The sequence below is a fragment of the Suncus etruscus genome, chromosome 4 (assembly GCF_024139225.1).
Source record: "Suncus etruscus isolate mSunEtr1 chromosome 4, mSunEtr1.pri.cur, whole genome shotgun sequence".
Classification (NCBI taxonomy): Eukaryota; Metazoa; Chordata; class Mammalia; order Eulipotyphla; family Soricidae; genus Suncus; species Suncus etruscus.
Genome location: NC_064851.1, coordinates 141,835,441 through 141,859,738, shown reverse-complemented (window position 1 = coordinate 141,859,738; position 24,298 = coordinate 141,835,441). Strand labels below are relative to the sequence as shown.

General features: G+C 35.6%; 1 non-coding gene across 1 annotated transcript; it reads left to right on the top strand.

The window, feature by feature from the left end:
• The first annotated feature begins 13,152 nt into the window (after window positions 1-13,152).
• On the top strand, window positions 13,153-13,281 carry LOC126007902 (small nucleolar RNA SNORA51). Its single transcript, XR_007495375.1, has one exon. It is a non-coding gene; the product is annotated as a small nucleolar RNA SNORA51 (small nucleolar RNA).
• Window positions 13,282-24,298: the final 11,017 nt, after the last annotated feature.

Sequence of the window (24,298 nt, the reverse complement as noted above, 5' to 3'; positions counted from 1 at the left end):
AAAAACAAATAAAAAAACAAAAAAGAAGAAAATAAAATATTACAATCACATTATGTTTTCAACAATATTTAAGTTAATAATTAAAATAAATCCAAATTAATCTTTCCCTTACATTTGAAAGTAAAAGTTCCAAAAATATTTTTCAAAATGTTTGTAAGAATGTATAAGGGGCTGGAAAAATAGCATGGAGGTAGGGTGTTTGCCTTGCATGCAGAAGGACGGTGGTTCAAATCCTGGCATCCCATATGTCCCCCGAGCCTGCCTTGAATGATTTCTGAGCATAGAGCCAGGAGCAACCCCTGAGCACTGCAGGGTGTGGCCCCCCAAAAAAAAAGAATGTATGAAATCATAATAAGAATCGTAAAATATTTAGTACTAAATAATATTTTAAATAAAATAAAGTTTAAATACATAATCTTGTGAAGGTCAGGAAATGTAGGGAGTAAATTTATTTTAAATAAACAAATTTAGAAGAAAAATTTTAAGACAAACTGGGCTTTCAGAAAGACTAAAAGAGCAAAGCAGTAATGAAAAGTAAAGAATGAACATAAGTACAATTGTTAATGATAATAATATACTAAATCAAAAATATATAAAGCAATGGGTACAGTGAAAAATAATTATTTTGACTTTTGAACTAAATGTACTGGGTAGGCTTTTTCAATACTTTAGAAAGAATAGAAATTTTATTGTTGTTGATTGGAGTATTTATAAATGTCAATTAGATCCTTGTTGGTTGATGGTGCTAAATTAATCTGTCACTGCTAATTTTCTGTCTAATAATTCTATTAATGGAAGAATGTCATTGAGTCTCCAAATATAATCAGTGATTTTCTGTTTCTTCTTTAAGTCTATCAGCTTTTATATAACACTTTGTACTCAATTGTTTGTTGCTTACACATTTATAATCTGTCTTCTTTGAGAATGAACTCTATAGTTATTATATTATATATAATATATAATTTATGCTCCTTTTATCTGCAATATTTTTATTTTGAATTTAATGTACTGCAACTTACAATAATACTTTGTACTAATTTCTCTTTTTATTGGTATGCTAATATTATTTAGAGATAATTTTAATATGTTAGGGTTTACATGTGACATTTTAGCTTTTTCTGCTTGTTCTTTCTGATTTTTTATAATTTCCCCCATATAAATTGTCACCTCTAACTTAGTAAAATAGCTAGAGTATTTAAGAGAATCTCTTGAAAAGTCTTTTAAGGATTCATCCAGCTATTATTTTACATTCACATAATTCACTCATCTACTAGTGTCTTGTTTTTTTTTTCCATTTTAAGTAAAATTAAAAATATGTCATTGATTTATGTTTCTTTTGTTTCCCTCATTTAAAATATAACTGTCCTAGGGCTGGAGAGATAGCATGGAGGTAAGGCATTTGCCTTGCATGCAGAAGGACAGTGGTTTGAATCCTGGTGTCCCATATGGTTCCCCCGAGCCTGCTGGAGCGATTTCTGAGCTTAGAGCCAGGAGTAGCCTCTGAGCGCTGCCAGATGTGACCCCTCAAAAATATATATATATATATATATATATATATACTTAAGATAGTTATATATATAACTATCTTAAGTATTTCCTCTAATTACATTATGTCAAATATGAGCAATAGTTAAAAAAACTAATAATATTAAAAAGTATTATATTTACCTATGTAGTTACTCTTTCCATTTGTTTTTCTTTGTCTTGATATCCCTGGATTCTTTTTTTTTTTTTTTTTTTTTTTTTTTTTGGGTTTTTTGGGTCACACCCGGTGACGCTCAGGGGTTACTCCTGGCTATGCGCTCAGAAGTTGCTCCTGGCTTCTTGGGGGACCATATGGGACGCCGGGGGATTGAACCGCGGTCCGTCCTAGGCTAGCGCAGGCAAGGCAGGCACCTTACCTCCAGCGCCACCGCCCGGCCCCCCTGGATTCTTTTGTAATTTTCTAAATTTGACTATTATGGTCTTGGTGTGGATTCATTTAAGTAATTAAGGAATATCTATTGAGATTTGGTAAGTTCTTGAATATAAATTGTGTCTTTTGCCAAAATGTGAAAAAAAATGAAATGTGTATGTGTGTGTGTGTGTGTGTGTGTGTGTGTGTGTGTGTGTGTGTGTGTGTGTGTGTAAGTTGTTAGGGGGTGGGGAGGAATGTATCCTTCCACATGATGCTTTTCTGGAACTCTACAACATTCATTATAATTCTTGGCTAACTAGATCAGTGGTTCAATCCAAGAGCCAGATGTTCTAGTGCTGCTCAGCATGTGGAATGGGGTGGGTAGGCCTGCAGTGTTGAGGATTAATAGTGGTTGGAATCAAACTAAGATTAGCAATATTCAAACCCTGTTTCTTAAAGATCGTACTATATTTCTGATCCCTAGACATTATTTCTATTAATGGTTTTCCACCTCAACCTTTTTTCTTCTCTCTTTGATTAAATATATATATTTAATAAATAAACATATAAAATACATATATAAATAAACATATATAAATATAAATATTTGCTTTTAAGGAAGTTCATGTGTTTGGGGGATAATTTTTGTTTGGTTAATTTGGCTTTTTGTTTTAGTATTTGCTTTATACCTGGAAATGCTTAAAAGTTATACCTGGTTCTCTGCTTAGGAACCACTTATGGTAATATTTGCATATCTATATGGAATGCTGAGGACCAAAGGCAGGTCAGCTGCATGCAAAGCAAGCACCCTACCCACTGTACTATCTCTCCTTCCCCATATGGAATAATTTTTATTATAGTTTTTCCAGCTCATTTTTACCTGTCTGGTTTGTAGACATCCAATTTAGGTTTTTCTCAATTATAGTATTTTTTTCATTTAAAATTCTCAAATTTAAAAAGTTTCAATTTCTTAACTGAAAACTTCTACTTCTTTGTTGAGACTTGTTCACTTATTGTAAATTCATAAATGCTTATTGATGCATTTTATGCCTACTTTAAAAATTTTGTTAGATAATTTAACATCTTGGTCATTTTGATGTAGGCATTTTAGTTGCTGTTGGCAGTGTTTACAACAGTGTAAAAACCTTTCTTATTCTTGGTCTGATAAGTGATTTTTTATTAAAATTCAGAGAAAGAGTATTATGTTCAATATATATTTTGGTTTTATTTTTTTTATATATTTCATTTGCTTGGGGGCCACAGCAGCTCTATTTGGGGCTTACTCTGACTCTGGGACATGCCTGGCAGTACTAAAGGAGCACATGTGATAACAGGAATCTAACCTACGGTTGGTGATGTGCATAACCCATATACTACTCACTGTATAATCTCTCCAGACCTATTTTAAACTATTTTTTCTAATTTCTTCTTTATAGCTTTAAAGAGAAGTTGTAGAGATGACATCCTTTCTGCCTAGTGGTTATAAAGTTTAGGTTTAATACTCAACTCTCAATTAATTCTGGGCAGTGGTTCATCATGACTGCACAAAGTCCTCTAGTGATAGTGATGCACGGTAAGGAGGAATAGTGATGGTATTTTCATAGAGTGGGGTTATATGACGTACATAATTCTTTATAAGTTCTATCACCAAAGAAGGACAGTGAGCACTCCAATACTGAAGGAAAGTAAAAGGGTTTGGGATTTGACCTCTATTAATATCCTAAGCATGAGTGGCTTATTAGCACCCAGTGAACGATAGACAATTTTAATGTTCTCTGACACCATCCAGGTGAGTGAATAAAGTGCTTTGTTATATCCAGAAAATGGTGAAAATCTAGAACCTTGTTCAGTTCTTTTTTGGTAGGCAAGTAGAATCAGAAAATTTTGATATATTGTTTTTCTGAGGTAGATTCCTTATTGTCTAAGATTTGTCTTGATAGTATTCCCTTTTATTGATTACATAGAACAGGTCTTTTTTGGAGCATTTTCATTTGTAATCATTGCCAATTCCAGGTTACTAATTTCTTGAGCACAGCATCTGAAAATAAAGAAAGCAATTCAGGTAAATACTGGCTTTATTCTACACTCGAGAAGCCTGTGTTCTTGAAATTGCTCTCTTTCTCTCCCTTCATATCTTTCTATATGTTTTTAATAAAATATTTTTCTACTAAAAATACATTTAAAAAACCCTAAGAAATTCACTGACATGCCAGTAATTCATTCTAAAAGATGCCCAATTTTCTGACTGTTGTTTTTGTTTTCAAATTTTTCAAGCTATTAATGTCATAAACATACAGATTATTTTATTTTTATTTAAGAATTTATATTATATTATGTATATAGTTGATTTTATGATTTTAGTTATATTTGGAAGAATTGTGAAATGATACTTCATTCTTCACGAAGAAACTCTATTGAATTTCTGTTATCTTTATATTGCATTATTTTTCTTAAATGTTAATGCCTATTCTTTACCCTTTACTTGATTTTTTATTATTTAATAATTTTTAATTTTAATATAGTTTATAATTTTTTCTAGTCCTTAATTTTTTATTGGAGTTTATAATTTTTAATAATTACTAATTTTTATCTTAAAGGTTTTTTATTTTCTCTTAGTGACTACCTTTCCTTCTGTACTTTAGAAGTCCAAAAAGAGCATTTTGCTTCGATTTTATTGGGCACCTCTGAGAATTTATTTGACCAGGTCAGTATTTACATTTTTAATTTATCAACTTAAAATTCATCTCTACATATGGGGCATGAATTGGTAATCCATACGTGGGCATGGTATGAGATTTGAGTTATGATGTTTAATTGGAACTCACTTTTTAGACTTTCTTCTTTCTTTCCTTCCATAAAGAATAAGAAAATACAAAAAAAAAGAATAAGAAAATAAAACTTCCTTGTCATTTGGGGGTACTTACAATGATTTCTTTTTTACCTGACAAACTTGGTTGTTCTTAAGAAATCTTTGCTCTTACCCGGTTCAGTAATCAGTCTCACATAAGTTCTAACCATATCTCATTTTGTGTGACATTAAAATATTTACCTAAAGTACTCATAAAAAGCCTATCCCAATACCCTTAAACATGCTATGTGAATATATGTTGCCCAATTTGTTGGGTCCCATTTGCTCCTTTGTTGGTTGTTTGTGTATCCACAAAGAGCTCCCAGAATAAGAAATTGATTCCCATCCCTTGTCCCCTTTTTGGGGAGATTTTGGTAATATTTATCCGCAGCAAATACAGACAGGAGAATTAAGGGGTAAAAGGTTGAGCGAAGAGAGTCCTTTGTCAGCCTGCTGCTAGCTCCAAAACACACCTTGAGCCAGCCAGCCAACTGTGGCAAAAGACCCTGAACACTCACTCCCAAACTATTTATTCGACTCTCAATAGTGCCCCCACCTGAAAGGTCAAGGTGGGACAACAGGCAAAAATAATCTTATGGAAATATTTTCATATACAACAAATATATATATATAAAGCTTAATTTTCCATGTATATATAGTGATATTTAGTCATCAGCAGTTTATGATTTTGCCCAGGAACTAGAAATGGCTTGATATATATTGGATAACATACAGAGAAATCAAGAAACACCAGAAATTTCATCAATATGAATAGTATATTTGTTATCCTTGTTATAGATAATCTTTAAATACTTTTAATAATATATTTTAATATTAATGTTACTTTTAATTTAAAAATATTATGGAATAAGAGGTTATTAAGTACAACACTTTTTAGTGGGGCACGACTGTGAGAAATTGTGAGTGCTGCCTGTGTGTGTCTGTCGCCTGTCCTGAACCTGTTGGGAGTGGGTCAAAAAGAGGCTCCAGCAAAGCACTTCGCTACATGGCCGTGCACTCTTTCTAAGGAAAGAACACCATTAAAAGAAGAAGAAAATAATCACACTAAGAACTGTGCTGGAGGCTGAACTCTGCTGGAACTCAGATGTCAGCACCCCTATCTGCCTGTTTTCTGTGCTGTGCTCCATTTCCGGCCTGATTTCATCCTGTGTGTGGTACAACTGTGGATGGCTCGCTTTCCCTGGAGCCTTCCCTGGAGGTGAGTTTACAAGCCCAGAAAGGGAAGCCGCTGAACTCTGCTGGAATTCAGATGCCAGCACCCCTATCTGCCTGTCTTCTGTGCTGTGCTCCATTATTGGCCTGTTTTCACCCTGTGTGTGGCTCATCTCTGGATGGCTTGCCTTCACTGGAGCCCTCCCTCAAGCTCAGCTTACACGCCCAGAAAGGGGAAACCACTGAACTCTGCTGGAATTCAGATGCCAGCACCCCTATCTGCCTGTCTTCTGTGCTGTGCTCCATTTTTGGCCTGATTTCATCCTGTGTGTGACTCATCTGAGGATGGCTCGCCTTCTCTGGAGCCTTCCCTGGAGGTGAGTCTACACGCCCAGAAAGGGAGGAGCCAGCGGAGCACAGCGGCTCCACTTCGCTTCCAGGCCGTGCACATCATTTAGCCAATGAATACAACCACAACACATAGAAAAACTCACAATACAAGTGTGACAATGGGGAAACAACACAGGCCAGCGCCAGACATAAAGAATGACGATGGCAACTCTGAGGACTTGAACATGACAACCAACTAGTCAGTCTCTCAGATAAGGAGTTTAGATTTGCAATATGGAAGATGTTTAAAGAACTCAAAGAAAATATAGAAGAGAACACTAATAAGAATCAAGAGAATATGAAGATAGAAATCAGAAAACTCCAAACTGAAATTTCAGGTCAAATAACAGGTCTGAAAAATTCAGTAGATGAATTAAAGAAAAACATGGTTGAGCTTTCCCACGGGTTAACAGCAGCTGAGGATAGAATTAGTACACTGGAAGATGAGATGAATAACAATTCCATACAGCAGAAGAAATTGGAAAAAAGCCTTAAAGCAAATGATCAAACAATGGAAAAATTACTCAAAGAATGGGAACAGATGAAAATAGAAGTCTCAACAGAAAAAACTTAAGAATCATTGGAATCACAGAGAACCAGGAAGAAAAACTCCAGGAAGAATCAATGGTCAAGAATATTATTAAAGAGAAACTAACAGAGCTAAAGAATACATGCGATCAAATCCTGCATGCCTGAAGAGTACCAACTAAAAGAGACCCCAGAAAAAACACCCCAAGACACATCCTAGTCACAATCATGAATCCCACAGATAGAGACAGAATTCTTAAAGCAGCAAGATCAAAAAGAGAAATTACATTCAAGGGAACATCCTTGAGATTTACTGCAGACCTGTCACTGGAAACACTCAAGGCCAGAAGGCAGTGGTGGGACATAGTGACAAAACTCAATGAAATAAATGCTTCGCCTAGAATACTGCACCCAGCAAAACTCACTTTCAGATTTGAAGGAACTTACATGGTTTCACAGACAAACAAAAGCTCAGAAACTTTACAGACTCAAAACCAGTCTTAAGAGAAAAACTGAATGGCCTACTTTAAGACAAGACTGACCAACAGGCACAACAAACTCTGATATAAATATGGCACCAACTTCCAGGACAATTCTTTCTCTCAATGTCAATTGACTAAATGCACAAGTTAAGAGACACAGAGTGGCTAAATGAATCAAAAAACTCAATCCAACCTTCTGCTGCCTACAAGAAACACACCTGAATAGTCAGAACAAACATAGACTCAAAATAAAAGGCTGGAGGAAAATCATCCAAGCAAACAACACTTATAAAAAAGCTGGAGTGGCCATATTAATATCAGATGCTGCAATCTTTATACTTACGAAAGTTGTAAGGGACAAAGATGGACACTTTGTATTAATCAAGGGATATGTAGAGCAGGAAGAAATCACTCTCCTAAACATATATGCACCAAATGAGGGGCCAGCAAAATATTTAATAAAATGTTGACAAATCTGAAAAATAATATCAATAACAACAAAATAATTGTGGGAGAACTCAACACGGCATTGTCAACACTTGACAGGTCAACCAGACTGAAACCCAACAAGAATATACTAGACCTGAAAAGAGAAATTGAAGAAAGAGGCCTCATAGATATATACAGGACACTCCACCCCCAGATGCCTGGATACACATTCTTCTCTAATGTACATGGGACATTCTTCAGGATAGACTACATGCTCGCACATTAGACATAACTCCATAATATCAAAAGAATAGAAATTTTGCAGGCTACCTTCGCTGACCACAAGGCCCTGAAATAATATGTAAACTACAAAGGGACACAAAAGAAAAACTTTAATAGCTGGAAGTTAAACAGCCTAATAGTGAATAACCAATGGGTCTGAGATGAAATCAAAAACTTCCTAGAAACAAATGACAATGGATACACAAACTATCAGAACCTATGGGACACAGCAAAAGTGGTACTGAGCGGAAATTTTATAGCTTTGCAAACACACATCAGGAAAGAAGGGGCATACCGGAATACCTTAATGATGCAGCTCATAAAATTAGAAAGTATTCATCAAAAGGACCCAAAAATAGGAAGACAAAAGGAAATAACAAAGCAGAAATCAATAAAGTGGAAACCCAAAAAACAGTCCAAAAGATCAACAAAAGCAGAAGTTGGTTCTTTGAAAAAATAAACAAGATTAATAGACCAATGGCAAACCTACCAAAGAAAGAGAGAGAGAGAAACTTGATAACTCATATTAGGAATGAAAAAGGAGAGATCACTACTGATAAGGTAGAGATCCAAAGGGTAATCAGAAAATACTTTTAAAAACTCTATGCCACTAAAAATGAAAACCTGGAAGAAATGGATAAAGTTTTGGACTCTTATAATCTCCCACGGTTTAATGAAGAGGATGTAGCATATCTAAACACACCCATCACTATTGAGGAAATTGAGAGTAATCAAATGTCTGCCCCAAAATAAAAGTCCAGGCCCAGATGGATTTACTAATGAATTCTTTCAAATCTTTCAAGAGGAACTTCTACCAATCCTGGCAAGACTCTTTCAAGAAATTGAAAAAACAGGAACACTTCCAAATAGCTTTTATGAAGTCAACATCACTTTGATACCTAAACCAGACAGAGATGCTACCAAAAAAGAAAATTACAGACAAATATCGCTGATGAATACAGATGCAAGGTCCTCAACAAAATCCTGGCAATTAGGATTCAATGCCTCATTAAGAAGATCATCCATTACAATTAAATAGGTTTCATCCCAGGAATGCAAGGCTAATTTAACATCTGTAAATCTATCAACATAATACACAACATCAACAACAAGAAAAATAGAATTCACATGATCATATCAATAGACGCAGAGAAAGCATTTGATAAAGCCCAACACCATTCTTGATCAAAACTCTCAGCAAGATGGGAATGGAAGGAACCTTTCTCAATATAGTTAAGACCATCTACCACAAGCCAGAGGCAAATATTGTCCTCAATGGAGAAAAACTGAAAGCCTTTCCTCTAAATTCTGGCACAAGACAAGGCTGTACTGTCTCACCACTCCTATTCAACATAACACTGGAAGTACTTGCTATAGTGCTTAGGCAAGAAAAAGATATCAAGAAAATCCAGATAGGAAAGGAAGAAGTCAAGCTCCCACTGTTTGCAGATGACATGATACTCTACTTAGAAAACCCTAAGTCTCTACGAAAAAGCTTCTAGAAACAATAGACTCATATAGCAAGGTGGCAGGCTACAAAATTAACACACAAAAATCAATGGCCTTTCTATACACCAATAGTAATAAGGAAGAAATGGACATTAAAAAACAACCCCATTCACAATAGTTCCACACAAACTCAAATATCTGGAATCAACTTGACTAAAAATGTGAAGGACCTATACAAAGAAAACTATAAAACTCTGCTCCAAGAAATAAGAGAGGACATGCGGAAATGGAAGTACATACCCTGCTTATGGATTGGCAGGATTAACATCATCAAAATGGCAATACTCCCCAAAGCATTGTTCAGACTTAATGCGATCCCTCTGAAGATACCCATGACATTCTTCAAAGAAGTGGATCGGGTACTTTTGAAATTCATATGGAACAATAAACACCCTAGAATACCTAAAGCAATCATTGGAAAAAAGAATATGGGAGGAATTACTTTCCCCAACTTTAAACTGTACTACAAAGCAATAGTTATAAAAACAGCATGATATTGGAATAAAGACAGGCCCTCAGATCAGTGGAATAGGCTTGAATACTCAGAAAATGTTCCCCAGACATACAATCACCTAATTTTTGATAAAGGAGCAAGAAATCGTAAATGGAGCAGGGAAAGCCTCTTCAACAACTGGTGTTGGCACAATTGGCTAGCCACTTGCAAAAAATTGAATTAGACCCCCAGCTAACATCATGTACGAAGGTTAAATCCAGATGAATGAAAGACCTCAATATCAGACTCGAAACCATAAGATACATAGAACAACACATAGGTAAAACACTCCAGGACATTGAGACTAAAGGCATCTTCAAAGAGGAAACTGCACTCTACAAGCAAGTGAAAGCAGAGATTAATAGATGGGAATATATTAAACTGAGAAGCTTCTGCACCTCAAAAGAAATAGCGCTCAGGATACAAGAGCCACCCACTGAGTGGTAGAATCTATTCACCCAATACCCATCAGACAAGGGATTAATCTCCAAAATATACAAGGCACTAACAGAAATTTACAAGAAAAAAACCATCTAATCCCATCAAAATATGGGGTGAAGAAATGGACAGACACTCTGACAAAGAAAAAATACAAATGGCCAAAAGGCACATGAAAAAATGCTCCACATCACTAATTATAAGGGAGATGCAAATCAAAACAACGATGAGATACCATCTCACACCACAGAGATTGGCACACATCACAAAGAATGAGAACAAGCAGTGTTGGCGGGGATGTGGAGAGGAAGAAATTTTATCCACTGCTGATGGGAATGCCATCTAGTTCAACCTTTATGGAAAGCAATATGGAGATTCCTCCAAACACTGGAAATCGAGCTCCCATATGATCCAGCTATACCACTCCTAGAAATATACCCAAGGAACACAAAAATACAATACAAAAATCCCTTCCTTACACCTATATTCATTGCAACACTATTTACCATAGCAAGACTGGGAACAGCCAAGATACCCTTCAAGAGATGAATGGCTAAAGAAACTGTGGTACATATACACAATGGAATATTATGCAGCTGTCAGGAGAGATGAAGTCATGAAGTTTTCCTATACATGGATGTACATGGAATCTATTATGCTGAGTGAAATAAGTCAGAGAGAGAGAGAGAGATGCAGAATGGTATCATTCATCTATGGATTTTAAGAAAAATGAAAGACATTCTTGCAATAACAACTTTCAGACATGAAAGGAAAAGAGCTGGAAGTACTAGCTCAACTCATGAAGCTCACCACAAACAAGGATGAGTTTAGTTAGAGAATTAAGTACGTTTTGAACTATCCTAATAATGAGAATGTACGAGGGAAATAGAAAGTCTGTTTAGAGTACAGGCGGAGGTTGGGTGGGGAGGAGGGAGATTTGGGACACTGGTGATGGGAATGTTGCACTGGTGATGGGTGGTGTTATTTACATGACTAAAACTCAAACACAATCATGTATGTAATAAAGTTGTTTAAATAAAAAAAAAAACAAGAAAGGAGAGAGAGATAGCACAGAGGAAAAAAAGTACAACACTTTTATTTTACAAATGAAGAAAACAAGTTCCCAGTTCTAAGTTTATAGATTTTCCAGGTCCATAAATTGACTAAATTTTTCATTTTACTTTTTTCAAGCATATAAGAAAATATCTTTAAAACTTTATCTAAAGCTTCTTAATTTAGTAATTAAGATATAATCTTAAGGCAATTTAATATGATATCTATAGCAAAATAGATTTTATAGAGTTTTTGAAATGTCATATAAAACTTTTGTAAAGTTTTTGTTATGTAGTTGCAACAAACATATATAATCTATCACTTTAAATATACTTTTATAGGATTCCAAATCCTTTAACATTATTCTTATCAAGATGAGGAAAGACACTCTTCCAATTAGGAATACATTCTGATATTACCCTCCCCGTGAATCTCAACAGGTTTGTTATTGCTTTGATTCAAAGAAAGTGGATGTCAGATGACAGGTCAGGCTTCATCTACTGGGATCTCAAAGCACAGACAACAGAGGAAGACCGCCAAGGTCAAGTAAGATGTCTAAATATACTGTGACAGAGGCTCCATATAAGTTCTCTGTTCACTAACCAGAGCTGAATTACCAAAAACAATTGCCAATATCAAGGACGGCAAAGTACTGGTTTTGTAATTGCGCCACCTTTTAGACCTAACCAAGTCACCATTTCCAATAAAGTAGATGAACCAACATTTTCTACTACCTGCATGAAAGATTGCATGGGAAAATTATCCAACCACGACCTTTTTAAAATTTGGACCCACAACAAAATGAAATGAGTGATTTAAGATGATATATTTTGCAATATGAAGCTGCACAGCAATAGTAAACAAAATAGCACTTCATTACATTAGTTTATACCAGTAAAATAAAAAATATTCAGGGGAAGAATCTCTGATTTATCATTAGAATAATTAATTTATCAAAATAGACCCTTATTAATTGGGGAAGTAACACAGTAAAAGAGCCATGCTTTTTATCCTTGGATATAATTATTTAGTTAAAACTATAAAATGCATAGGAACAAATATAAAGTAATATCAATCATATATTAAGGTATTATCTAGCATCTTACCATTGTTCAATGCATTTTCCTTTACTTCCAAGAACGGCACAATATTCCTTTTGGGGACACAAATTCAAAATTTAGAATTATGAACATTACTTCCCACAGAAAGTTGTTGCAGTTGTTTTTACACTTTTATATAATTTCATCTATAATCTCTTCTGATGTTTACTTATCTTTAAAGTTCTATTGTAGAACTATTTGTGTTATGATTCTCAGAGACAAAATAGAAAAGGACTGGAGGGTCCAGCTCTTGACATGAAGCTCACCACAGGGATCGTTTAGTGCAGTCACAGAAATAATTACACTGAGAAATATCATAACCAAATGTGACTGAATGAGGGAAGTAGAAAGCCTGTCTAGAGTACAGGCCGGTGTGGGGTGGGGAGGAAGGACACTTGGTATATTGGTCATGAGAATGTTGCACTGGTGAAGGATTATCCTTCAGTGCAACATTCCCATGACCAATATACCAAGTGTCCTTCCTCCCCACCATATATATATATATATAAATCCAAAAAAAGAAAAGATAAGGCCTCCCAATTCTTACCACAGGCTGTGTTCTTTACACTGACTGTATAGAAAGAGGAGGTAAAGTGAACCCCATATACACCTCAACCCAGGCCCTTTGTTTGGTCTTTATTGTGAATTGGGGGACAAAAAAATTAAAGTTCTTGTATAGTTAACAACAGATTTGAGTCCCATGAGTTAATGTAGAATCTTTTTTTTATTCACATAACCAAATTATTTGGCTTGTAAACTCATTTTTTAAAATCTGCCTACTAAATTCTCTTACCATTTAGTTTATTTTATATTGTTTTGGGGTCTCATCTAGTGGTGCTTAGGGATTATTCCTGGATTTGCACTCAAGGATCACTCCTGGCATTGCTTGGTAGATGATGTGGAGTGCAGGAAATTGAACCCAGTTGTGTTTCATGCAGACAAGCATTCTACCTGATGTACTCTCTCTGACTCTCTTGTAAGATATAGTGATTCTTAAAGTAGAACAGAAAACACACACTAGCATAACATATCGTATTTAATATCTTTAATTTAATGTCTTCTTAAATATGTTTTCTTTATTGATACACTGTGATTTACAAAATTATTCACAGTAGATGTGGAAACATGAAATGTCCCAACACCATTACCAGTATCATTGTGTGTGTGGGGTCTCAGCTTGCAGTTTCGTACAAGAAACTAAACAGAGTCACAGGAAAAAGTGCATTTTGATCAGGATTTGTCAAGCAGCTTTCTGAATCTTACTGAGCCAGCCTCGCTTCTAGCTGTCTTCTGCTTTCCCTGCTACTTTTATTAGCTAGAGTTTAACAAAAATCACCTGAATGTCAGGGTTAACTTAATTAAGGATACTTGTGCTAATTAACTCAAAAAAGGTGAAAGAAAAAGGTAGTGATTTTACAGATGTATGACAACATTTTGGTGTCAATCTTCCTCCACCAAAGTCCTGAGCTTCTGTTCCACCCACCATTCTGTCTCCTTTATCAATACAATTTTAAGTTTTGTTGTGGAAGTTTGAATTTTATGTTTACAGTGTTGTTGGTGCTATGGTTTAGAAATATACATATAACACAATTTCTACACCATTGCTGTGCCTAAGTTCCTTGGCAGCTTTTCTTACTCCAACCACTGAGTTATTTCTTTATCTATCTATCATTTCTAAAATCTTGAATCAGGGTTAATACAGATGAAATTTAGAGTGTAAATATTTGAGTCAATTTTCCACCATTCAAAAACAGGTGACTGGGGCCGGCAAGGTGGCGCTAGAGGTAAGGCAAGTGCTAGCCAAGGAAGGACCGTGTTTCAATCCCCAGCGTCCCATATGGTCCCCCCAAGCCAGGGGCAATTTCTGAGCGCTTAGCCAGGAGTAACCCCTGAGCTTCAAACGGTTGTGGCCGGAAAAACCAAAAAATAAAAAAAAAAAATTCAAAACCAGGCGACTAAATGGCAGAGCTTTCAAGCAAAGAACTGGGGTGATTTGATATTTTTTGTGTGTTTCTTTTTACTGTTGTTTTGTTGTTATTGTTGCTGTTGTTGTTTTTTGAGGGGGGCATTTGAATCACTTCTGCAGTTCTCTGAACTTATTCCTGGTTCTGTGCTAAAGAATAACTCCTGGCAGAGCTGGGTAAACTGTATCTGGTGTCTGACCTGAATTAGGATTGGGACACAGGTCATCAGCATTCAAGGAAATACCCTACCTGCTGTACTATCTCTTTCTCTTGCTTCTTATTATTTATGGAATGAAGTTTCTAAATTCCTTATATGTAACACATTTCTAAATATATCTCACTAGAATATGTGATGCATACTAAAATTTTATGCATTTTCCACTAATGAAAATAACTATAGAAATGTATGTGTGATCTATGTTCAGATCTATAAGTTTGAGGCAGATAGTGAAGAGCTCTGATGATGAGGTCAAGCAGAGATAGGCTGTCAATAGCTTTACATGAACTCATTACAGGGCTTTGGACAAATCATCTAACTATTCTATGCCCCAATTTTTCATATAAAATATGAGCAGTTATACTTACCTTGGATATTAAAACAAGACATCACAAGTAAAAGTAAGTAGCATAACAGTGAGCATAGAATTATAGTTAATTAGATGTTACCATCAGCAATAATCCTTTAAACCAATGCCAAATGTTACATCAATCTGATTATCTTTAGAATCTTCAATAAATCATTCCATTATTATGAAAACAATCTAATTAAATTAAAAACTAATGTAAATTTTTTAATAAAAGTAAAAATATAAAAGAGAATAATGATAATTGTGATATTAATTGTAAAACTGATAATGACTATTTTTTGAGAAGTATTTATTATTTTATTACAGGAATGTCTGAAGTTCCCTAAATGTCCCTTTGAAGGTTGTTTTGTCTTCATTATTATTTAAAAAGGTGTCAAAGTCAGGAAACTTAATGATAGCACAGGGAGTAGGGAATTTGCCTTACAAGCTGCTGACCAGGTTTGGTACCTGGCATCCTATATAGTTCCTTGAGTCTTCCAGGAGTAATTTTTGTGTGCAGAGCCAAAAGTAATCCCTGAGCACCACTAGGCGTGTCCCTCCAAAACCAAACAACAAGAAAAAAAAGTGCCAAAGTCAGTATCAACCTGAACCACAATTTGTCGTAATTTATTCAATAGCTCTACAAATCACTAGGACATAGTGGTATCCAGGCTAAACATATATACTTTCTGTTTCACTCTATTTTACATTTTCTCACTAAGTCTTATTTCATAACTACATAAACTTCAATATAATTGATTTCTCAAACTTTGGAAGTTTTATTATCTGATAATATAGAGCATGTAGATTCTAGATACATTTCTATGTGTGCTATAACAAGAGACACTATCACTATGATAGTGTGTAAAAACTGACGTCCACAATCCCAAGATGTTTTTATTGACTGGGGAATGAACAAAAGATGGTAGAACTTGAGTGTGTGGTAGGGGATGGGGGTTGAGGGGAGTAAGAGTAAGTGCTGGGAGGAATCAGAAGGAAAGAACCAGACTTAGAGGTTCAAGGTTCAAGGTTTCAAGTTCCACCTTGGTACATACCTTCCTTTATTATGAGTAGGATCCAGATGGCACTGGTCTTTGGGATTTCTGGCACAGAAATGAAATGTGAGATCTCTGACACACACAACTAACTATATGCCAGTACTGCAACCAAAAAGTGTGCAACCATCAGTGCTCAAAATATAAAATTGTTTGAGAACTACGACTAAGTGTGTGTGCCCTGTAATTGCAACAAGAACAAAGAGGGAATGAAAAGTTGGGTCAAAGCAATAATTTGGTATCAGAGAAAAATTTTATAAAAAAGAGAGAAGGGAGAAAGACTAAAACTAAAGTTAAAGAGAAATTAAAACTGAAGGAAAGAAGGGTTGGGATATTGATCCAGTTTCTATTGGAAGAATAAAATCTGATCAAGCTTATTAAATAAAATATAGACAGAAACATGATAGTAATGGGGATTTCAACAGAATCACTAGGCAGAACATTAACAAGACATAAGCGCCTTAAATGTAAAACTAGAAAAGCATGAATTAATGGATCTATATAAGGGCCTTTCATCATCAAAAAGTTGAACACACTCTTCTCAAGTACATAGGAACAATCTCAGGGATAGATCACATTTTAAGACATAAGTCTAACTTACATAAATTCAAATATAAGAACTATACCAAGCACCTTATAGACCACAATTCCACAGAGATCAAGACTGTATAAAAAAAGATGTGGAGAAAATCTAACACATGAAAACTAAATAACATGCTGCTCAACAAAAGCTGGATTAAAGAGGAAATCAAGGATAAATAAAGAAATTCCTTGAGAATAATAATAATGATAATGAAAACAAATTATCAAAATCTATGGGACTCAGCAAAAGCAGTAATTAGGAGTAAAATCATAGCAATACAGGCCAAAATAAGGAGAGAAGAAATTGACAAAATCAACAACCTAAAGGCACAACTTAAATATCTGAAAAAACAACAAAAAAGGAACTCAAAAATAAGCAGAAGAAAAGAAATGATAAAAATCAGAGTAGAAATCAATAATACAGAAACAAGGAAAAATAGTACAAAGAATTGGTTAAACTAGAAGCTACTTATTTAAAAAATTAAAAAGATAGGAAAAGCATTGGCAAGACTCACAAGGATAAAAAACAAGAAAATGCTCAAATAAATCATATCAGAAATTAAAACATTATTATTCTTAAGGAATAATTTAAAATGTACACATTCTATTGGCAGGCTGGAAGCTACCTGGTGTGGTATAGAATGTACTCTGGAAACATTTGGTGGAGGGAGTCAACATTGATGACTGATGGTGCTTTGGGCCCTGATTCATGGTATATTTGAACCCAACTATAAAGGTAAATTTGAACTCAACTATAAAGTACTTTGTAAATCACAATATTTTCAATAAAATAAAATTAAAAATATATAATAATAATAAATAATGATTATAATAAATAGGAGTCATGTAAGAAACAGTCTGAGTATAATTTTTCTTATATTATAAATATTACTTTGCCTTAATTAAAAAATAGTCTAAAACAAAGATTAGAGCATTTTATATTCTCCACTTATGCCACACCAGCTTCTTTATTTCTAAACAGTCATTTTCTCCATTTCTTCTACATTTTTCCCTTCAAACTCTACCTTTTTTTTTCTTCAGAGACTTGCAATTTGGTTGACATTTCACAAAGGTAAAAAATATCGGGATTTGAGGAAGACAAAAATCCCTGCTTTGATGCATGATGCAGATTTAGTATAAATTCTTCAAAGGGAAGATAGTAAAAGAGATGTGTCTCCTTTAGAAAACCAAACCTGGCAACTAATATCTATAAGAAAGGAAATGATTTCAGCATATGTTTGACTCACTAATTGTTAAGTGTGGTCCCCTAATGAGCCAGCTTGTTAAAGCACACTTGGATAAGTGCTGCAGTGTTGTGTATGTAAATATTTTGGGGGATTACTATGTTACTCACCCTAAACTGATTGGTGATTGTGCCCTACCCTAGGGTGTGACCTGGCATTCTGCCCCCACCCTAGGGTAGGACCTGATTCTGCTTCCACCATTGGTTGGTATCTGATCCCACCATTGGGTGGTACCTGACTCTGGGGTATAAAAACAAGGGCCTGTGGAAGGCCGAGGCTTTTTTGCTGGAACTGAAGCTGAGTCTTTGGACTTCAGTTTTGTCCTCCGAATGAAGCGAATATTTCCACGAGCCTGACTGCGAGCTGTTTACCCGCTGTTTCACCTCAGAACCGTGGGCTAGACAGGGTGGCAGACGCGTGTTCCGAGCTGGAAGAAAAAGGCCTCATCCTCCATCCCACCATCAGGGGCTGGCTTGCTACACTGCAGGGCAAGTCATGCCTCCCAAAATATGATTGCTAATTTATACGCTAAGCAGAGACTGTAGGACTTCTTTTTATTTTGCTGAGCACACACAATGCATTTGCTGCTGTCCAGACAGGAAAGTGTATATTTCCAGCTTTGTGGGAATTTATAAGGATCCCAAGGGTCAGGTACATCAGACTTGGAAGTTCAATAGAGAAAAGAACCTCAAGGGAAGAATCTCATCAAATTTATCCTCCTGAGTCTGAATGTCATTCTCCCTACAGAAATATCACTCTCTAGTATTTCCAAACGAGAAAAAAATCCTATGCAAATATTTCTAATATAATGAATAAAGTTGAAGGCTCTCATGAGTAAATGTCTTTAACCATTCCTGTCTTACTGGACACAATTTAGAAGAGATATGTTTAATAACTTTCTGGATTGAGCTTGGGCATTGTGGAGCTAAGTGAACTAAGACTATATCACAAGGAATTTAAAGAGTTTGGAGTGCTTTTTAAAAATGACCATAATGTGAAACTAGCTAAGATCAGAATGAGTCTTAATTTTACCATTTTGATTTTAATTATTGACTGTGAGCAAACAATTAATGGACCAGTTTTCTCCTCCATAAAATAGGAATTATATCTCTGAGTCATTTAAAGGTACAGAATTAATCTGATAAAAATGATAATTTGTGAAATGCTATATATGTATTTATGGTTATCTATACTTGTAAAAATTGTAATAATACCTGATAACATATTTTCTGAATTAGAAATTCAAAACAGATAGATTGTCAGATGACATTAAAATGTCTTTAAAAGAAGACTAATCAATTAATCAGAATATCTCTGCTTATTTTCAGACCAACTGGAAAAATAATTCACTTTCCTGCCTTAACTCTTATTTGATAGGTGTAGTTTCAATATTACTATTAGCAAAGATCAAAATTTTAAGCTAATGCTTTTGTCAAAGGCTCTTTTTTATTATTGTTTACAATTTAAATGGGCTAGGTTCTGTACCAAAAGGAAATATTGCTGCTGAAAGAAGTGAAATTAGATTGATAGCTAGGGCAGAGTTCTACATAGATACAATGAAAAGACAGAAAAAGAAAGAAAATAAAGAAAAAAGAAACAAAAGGGGGGCCGGGCGGTGGCGCTGGAGGTAAGGTGCCTGCCTTACCTGCGCTAGCCTAGGAGACGGACCGCGGTTCGATCCCCCGGCGTCCCATATGGTCCCCCAAGCCAGGAGCGACTTCTGAGCGCATATAGCCAGGAGTAACCCCTGAGCGTCACCGGGTGTGGCCCAAAAACCCAAAAAAAAAAAAAAAAAAAAAAAGAAACAAAAGGAAGGAAGGAAGGAAGGAAGGAAGGAAGGGAGGGAGGGAGGAAGGGAGGGAGGAAAGAAAGAAAGAGAGAGAAAGAAAGAGAAAGAGAGAAAAAAGAAAGAAGGAAGGAAGAAGGAAGGAAAGAAAAAGAAAGAAAAAAGAAGGAAGAAAGAAAGAAAATGAAAGAAAGATAAAAGAAATAAAGAAAAAATAGAAAAGGAAAGAAAGAAGAGAAAGAAGATAGAAAGAAAGAGAAGGAAGGAAAGAAGAAAGAAAGAATGAAAGGAAAGAAAGATGAAAGAAAGAAAAAGAGACAGAAAGGGAAGGAAGGAAGGGAGGAAGGAAGGAAAGGAAGGAAGGAAGGAAGGAAGGAAGGAAGGAAGGAAGGAAGGAAGGAAGGAAGGAAGGAAGGAAGGAAGGAAGGAAGGAAGGAAGGAGGGTAGGAGGGAAGGAGGGTAGGAAGGAAGGAAGGAAGGAGGGAAGGAGGGCAGGAAGGAAGGATGGAAGGAAGGAAGAAAGGAAGGAAGGAAGGAAGGATATAAAGTATCCACAAGGCCCCAATGAAATAACTTCTTCATGGACTAACCCTGACCTGGAAAATGCTCTTAATAGTGAGGGTACAGGTACATTGATTCCTGGATATTCCCAGATTCTTATAAATACTGTTCTGCTAAGTCAGTTCAGAAAGTTGACCAGTTTCTTTCACACCAGCAAGAAACTGTTCCAAGGTAGAGAAGAAAATATTCAGTTCATTCAAAAATTGTTGTTAGTAAATATTGATCCTTAAGGACATAACATTTTTCCTCCAACCTTAGTTCAGTTGTTGTTATTTTCTTAGATGGCTCTTACAAGGAAGACATGAGGGAAAACAATTTCTCTCTTCTCTATTTTATTGTGCATGTCAGTACTGGTCACACTACATTGAAGGTGGAAGAAAAATAAAATAACTATTTATGAGCCTGTATGTATTGAAAACCAAATAACTGATTCATCAGGAACATTTTAATTTAATTTGTATAGCTATTTAATTAAATATTATTTGTCTAGATGACAAAAATGGTTGGCACTACTTGTGAGTGCCTTACTTTCATTCTCTTGATTTGGTTCAGGGTATTTTTGACCTCAAGGAAAAAATTGGCTTGAGTACTACCATGGCAACTGAGTCAATGACAAAGTTAATTTTTTATCAAAGTTTTCATTATAGTTTATGTAATATGATTATAACAGTGTTTACTTCTATAGCACTGATATACAAATTTACTTTCAAGTATAGCTCTGTTTTTTACCAAGGGGTTAATCATTATTCTTAAACATTATTTCTGAGTATATCTGCTAGGATATTTCTAGATGAACTCATAATTTAGCACAGATTATCATTCTCAATATGGGTGAATATGCTAACAATACTGCTGAGATCTAAAGATAAGATAAACATGGATAAATATTTACCAATGTGGAATTTTCTTTTATTTCTTCCTGCTTACCTATCTTCTTCCTCTGAATTGAGATTTATAGAATTGCCTTACCTGTTTCTGCCTTTGGACTAGGACAAGAATTGTACCACTGAATTTCCTACATGTACCAACTTCAGGTTACAGATGCTAAAATTCCTTGGCCTCCATAATTATATGAATCAATTCTTCATAATCTCTCTATACATTTATATGTTTAATCTTTATCTAAACATATATAATCTCATATATGTTTTATATAATGTTATATATTTTCCATTATACATAGAACATATATAAAATCTGGGTTCTGTTTTAGAAGAACCCTAACCCATGTAATCACTATCTTTCAGATTCCAGAGTAAGTCGAACCTATCAAGATAGAGTGGATAACTTTTCTACAGAGAACTATACAGAATTTGAGGTAGATAAGGAGCTAAATGAAAGCAGTATTCCAATGAGACACAGGGGGTCAAGAGGAAAGCCTGGAGACTTAGCCTTTCACTCTGCTAAAAGAGTGACAGGCCAATTCTCAGTCTGTTTTGTGACCACAATTAACATAACACATTTCTGCTCTGCTCTGCTAACCATACAGAGACAGGAAACTGAGAATTTAAAGTAACACTTAAAGATACACCTTATTTCAAAAAATACACTTGTTAACTAAATCTCTTCAAACCCCTTAGAGGAGAAGGGAATCTGATAATACATGCGCTGCCACATCTCTGTGTTAATTCCCTGGGCTGAGAGCAATTCTGCCTTCCTTTAAAGAATAATCCAAGTCCATTTAGCTGTTGATAGAATACTGTCAACATATCAAAACTGTTTAATTCCTTGTACAGATATCAAGGGGAGTGAACATTCAGAAGAAATTTTGTCCTTTGTTCCAGACCATTCCTTTTTTTGTTTCTCCTCTGATAATTTCTCTTTACTGTCTTCTCTTTCCGTGTCTTTCTGTCTCTGACTTTTCTGTCACTGTCTTTCTCTTTCCCTTCTCTGTCTGTCTCTATGTCTCTGTCTCCATCTCTGTCTGTCTCTGTCTGTATCTCTGTCTGTCTCTGTCTCTGTCTCTCTCTCTCTCTCTATCCTTTCTCTCCCTCCCTCCTTAACCTGCAGCTTAATTTGTGAAGAGACAGAAAGTACACGTTCCAGTATGGGCCACATGATATGCCAAATCTCATTTCACTGGTAGATGCAGTTGATTGAGGAAAGAACAACTGTGTCTAAAGAGTCTGAAGATTATAGTTATTTTATTCCACGTGTTCCCAGCTTTAATATGGTCTGCAGCAGTCCACTGCTAACCTACTGGCATCAGATGAATAAAATGGAGGAATTTTATTGGACCCCAGAATAGAAAAGAAAATTTCTGACCCAGTTCAGACTCTATTCCAGCTTGTCAATCCTTTTTAGCATTACTCACAACTCCTGTAAATTCTTGAAGAAAATGCTACCAAAAAAGCCAGTGAAATATGTTTGAAAGGTAGAACATGTTATAAGAGTCACATCAGCACTCAAGTAAATGTAATATATTGTTCTCAAACTCCAGATTTCAACATCATAGATTCCTCTGTCCAAAGTACTTTAGCAATAAATACAAAATTTCCCAAAGTATCTTATCCTCTCTTTATTCTTACCACTTTGCTCTTTATGAGCACTAATTTCATCTGGGGCAGTTATTAACACTTTAGTATGAGATTACATCAAGATTTCTTTTGCTTTTGTTTTGGGGCCACACCCAATTATGCTCAGAGTATACTCCTGACTGCGCTCAGAAATCTTTCTAAGCAGATTCAGGGGATCATACGAGATGCTGGGGATCAAACTCAGGCCTGACCCAGGTTGGCAACATGAAAGGCAAAAGCCTACCACTGTGCTATCACTCTGGCCCCTCCATCAGCATTTCTGTGGTATTGGAAGAACAACAAAATATCTCATGTTGGAAATTAAGGGACTATTTTACACCTGTATAGAGAATAGGAGGAAAAGGAGAAAGATCTCTTTTTCTTTCTGTTCATGCTGTGTTTTGGCACAACAGCAGTGATACAAAAGTTGGGGACATGGCTCTAAATAAGTACCTGACATACACAGGTTCAATCATTTATTTCACATGCTCTCCCTAATTCCATTGGTGTAGACCTTGTGGGCACTACTACCATGGCATAATCCAATAACAAAAGGCAATGGGTCCCCTCATGAAGGAAAATTGACTATCAAATTAAATTTTAAATAGAAATAAAGGTAAAATAAAGAGTACCAGAAGAAGAAACAAATCTAACAGCCTAAAAAATAAAACTGAATGGCCTCTGTTATATAGATACATTGTAGGGTTCCCCTACATTAGCTTCCCCTTCCTCAATACATGTTTTCTTGCTTTAAAAACTCATATTGGGGAGCCAGAGAGATAGCTCAGTGGTAGGGCATTTGCCTTGCCCACAGCTGATCCAGAACAAATGGTGGTTCGAATCCTGGCATCCTATATAGTCCCCTGAGCCTGCCAGGAGTGATTTCTAAGTGTAGAGTCGGAGTAACTCCTAAGCACCACAGGGTGGGACCCAAACCCCCCAAAAAAATCATCATATTTGGCTTCTTTATTCTCAACTTTTAAATTACCTGAGCATTTCAGAAAAATCTAAATTGGGATAAAGTCCTGATCTCCTCATCTATATGTTGATCTGGAAGTGTTACCTGGCTCACAAGAGAACTCTTCCAATGCCCCTCTTACTTGTAAATTGGAGTAAATTTTCCTCCTCCTAAGGTTAAATAAATTTTAGATCCAAACATTTTATCCAGGAATCATCTTGAGCACCAAATCCATGCCCCCTGTTTGTCTGATTTCACATAGATCCAAAGGCTGAGGACTATTATGAAGAAGACACTGTCATGGGGCCGGAGAGATAGCATGGAAGTAAGGTGTTTGCCTTGCATGCAGAAGGATGGTGATTCGAATCCTGGCATCCAATATGGTCCCCTGAGCCTGCCAGGAGCGATTTATGAGCATAGAGCCAGGAGTAACCCCTGAGCAAA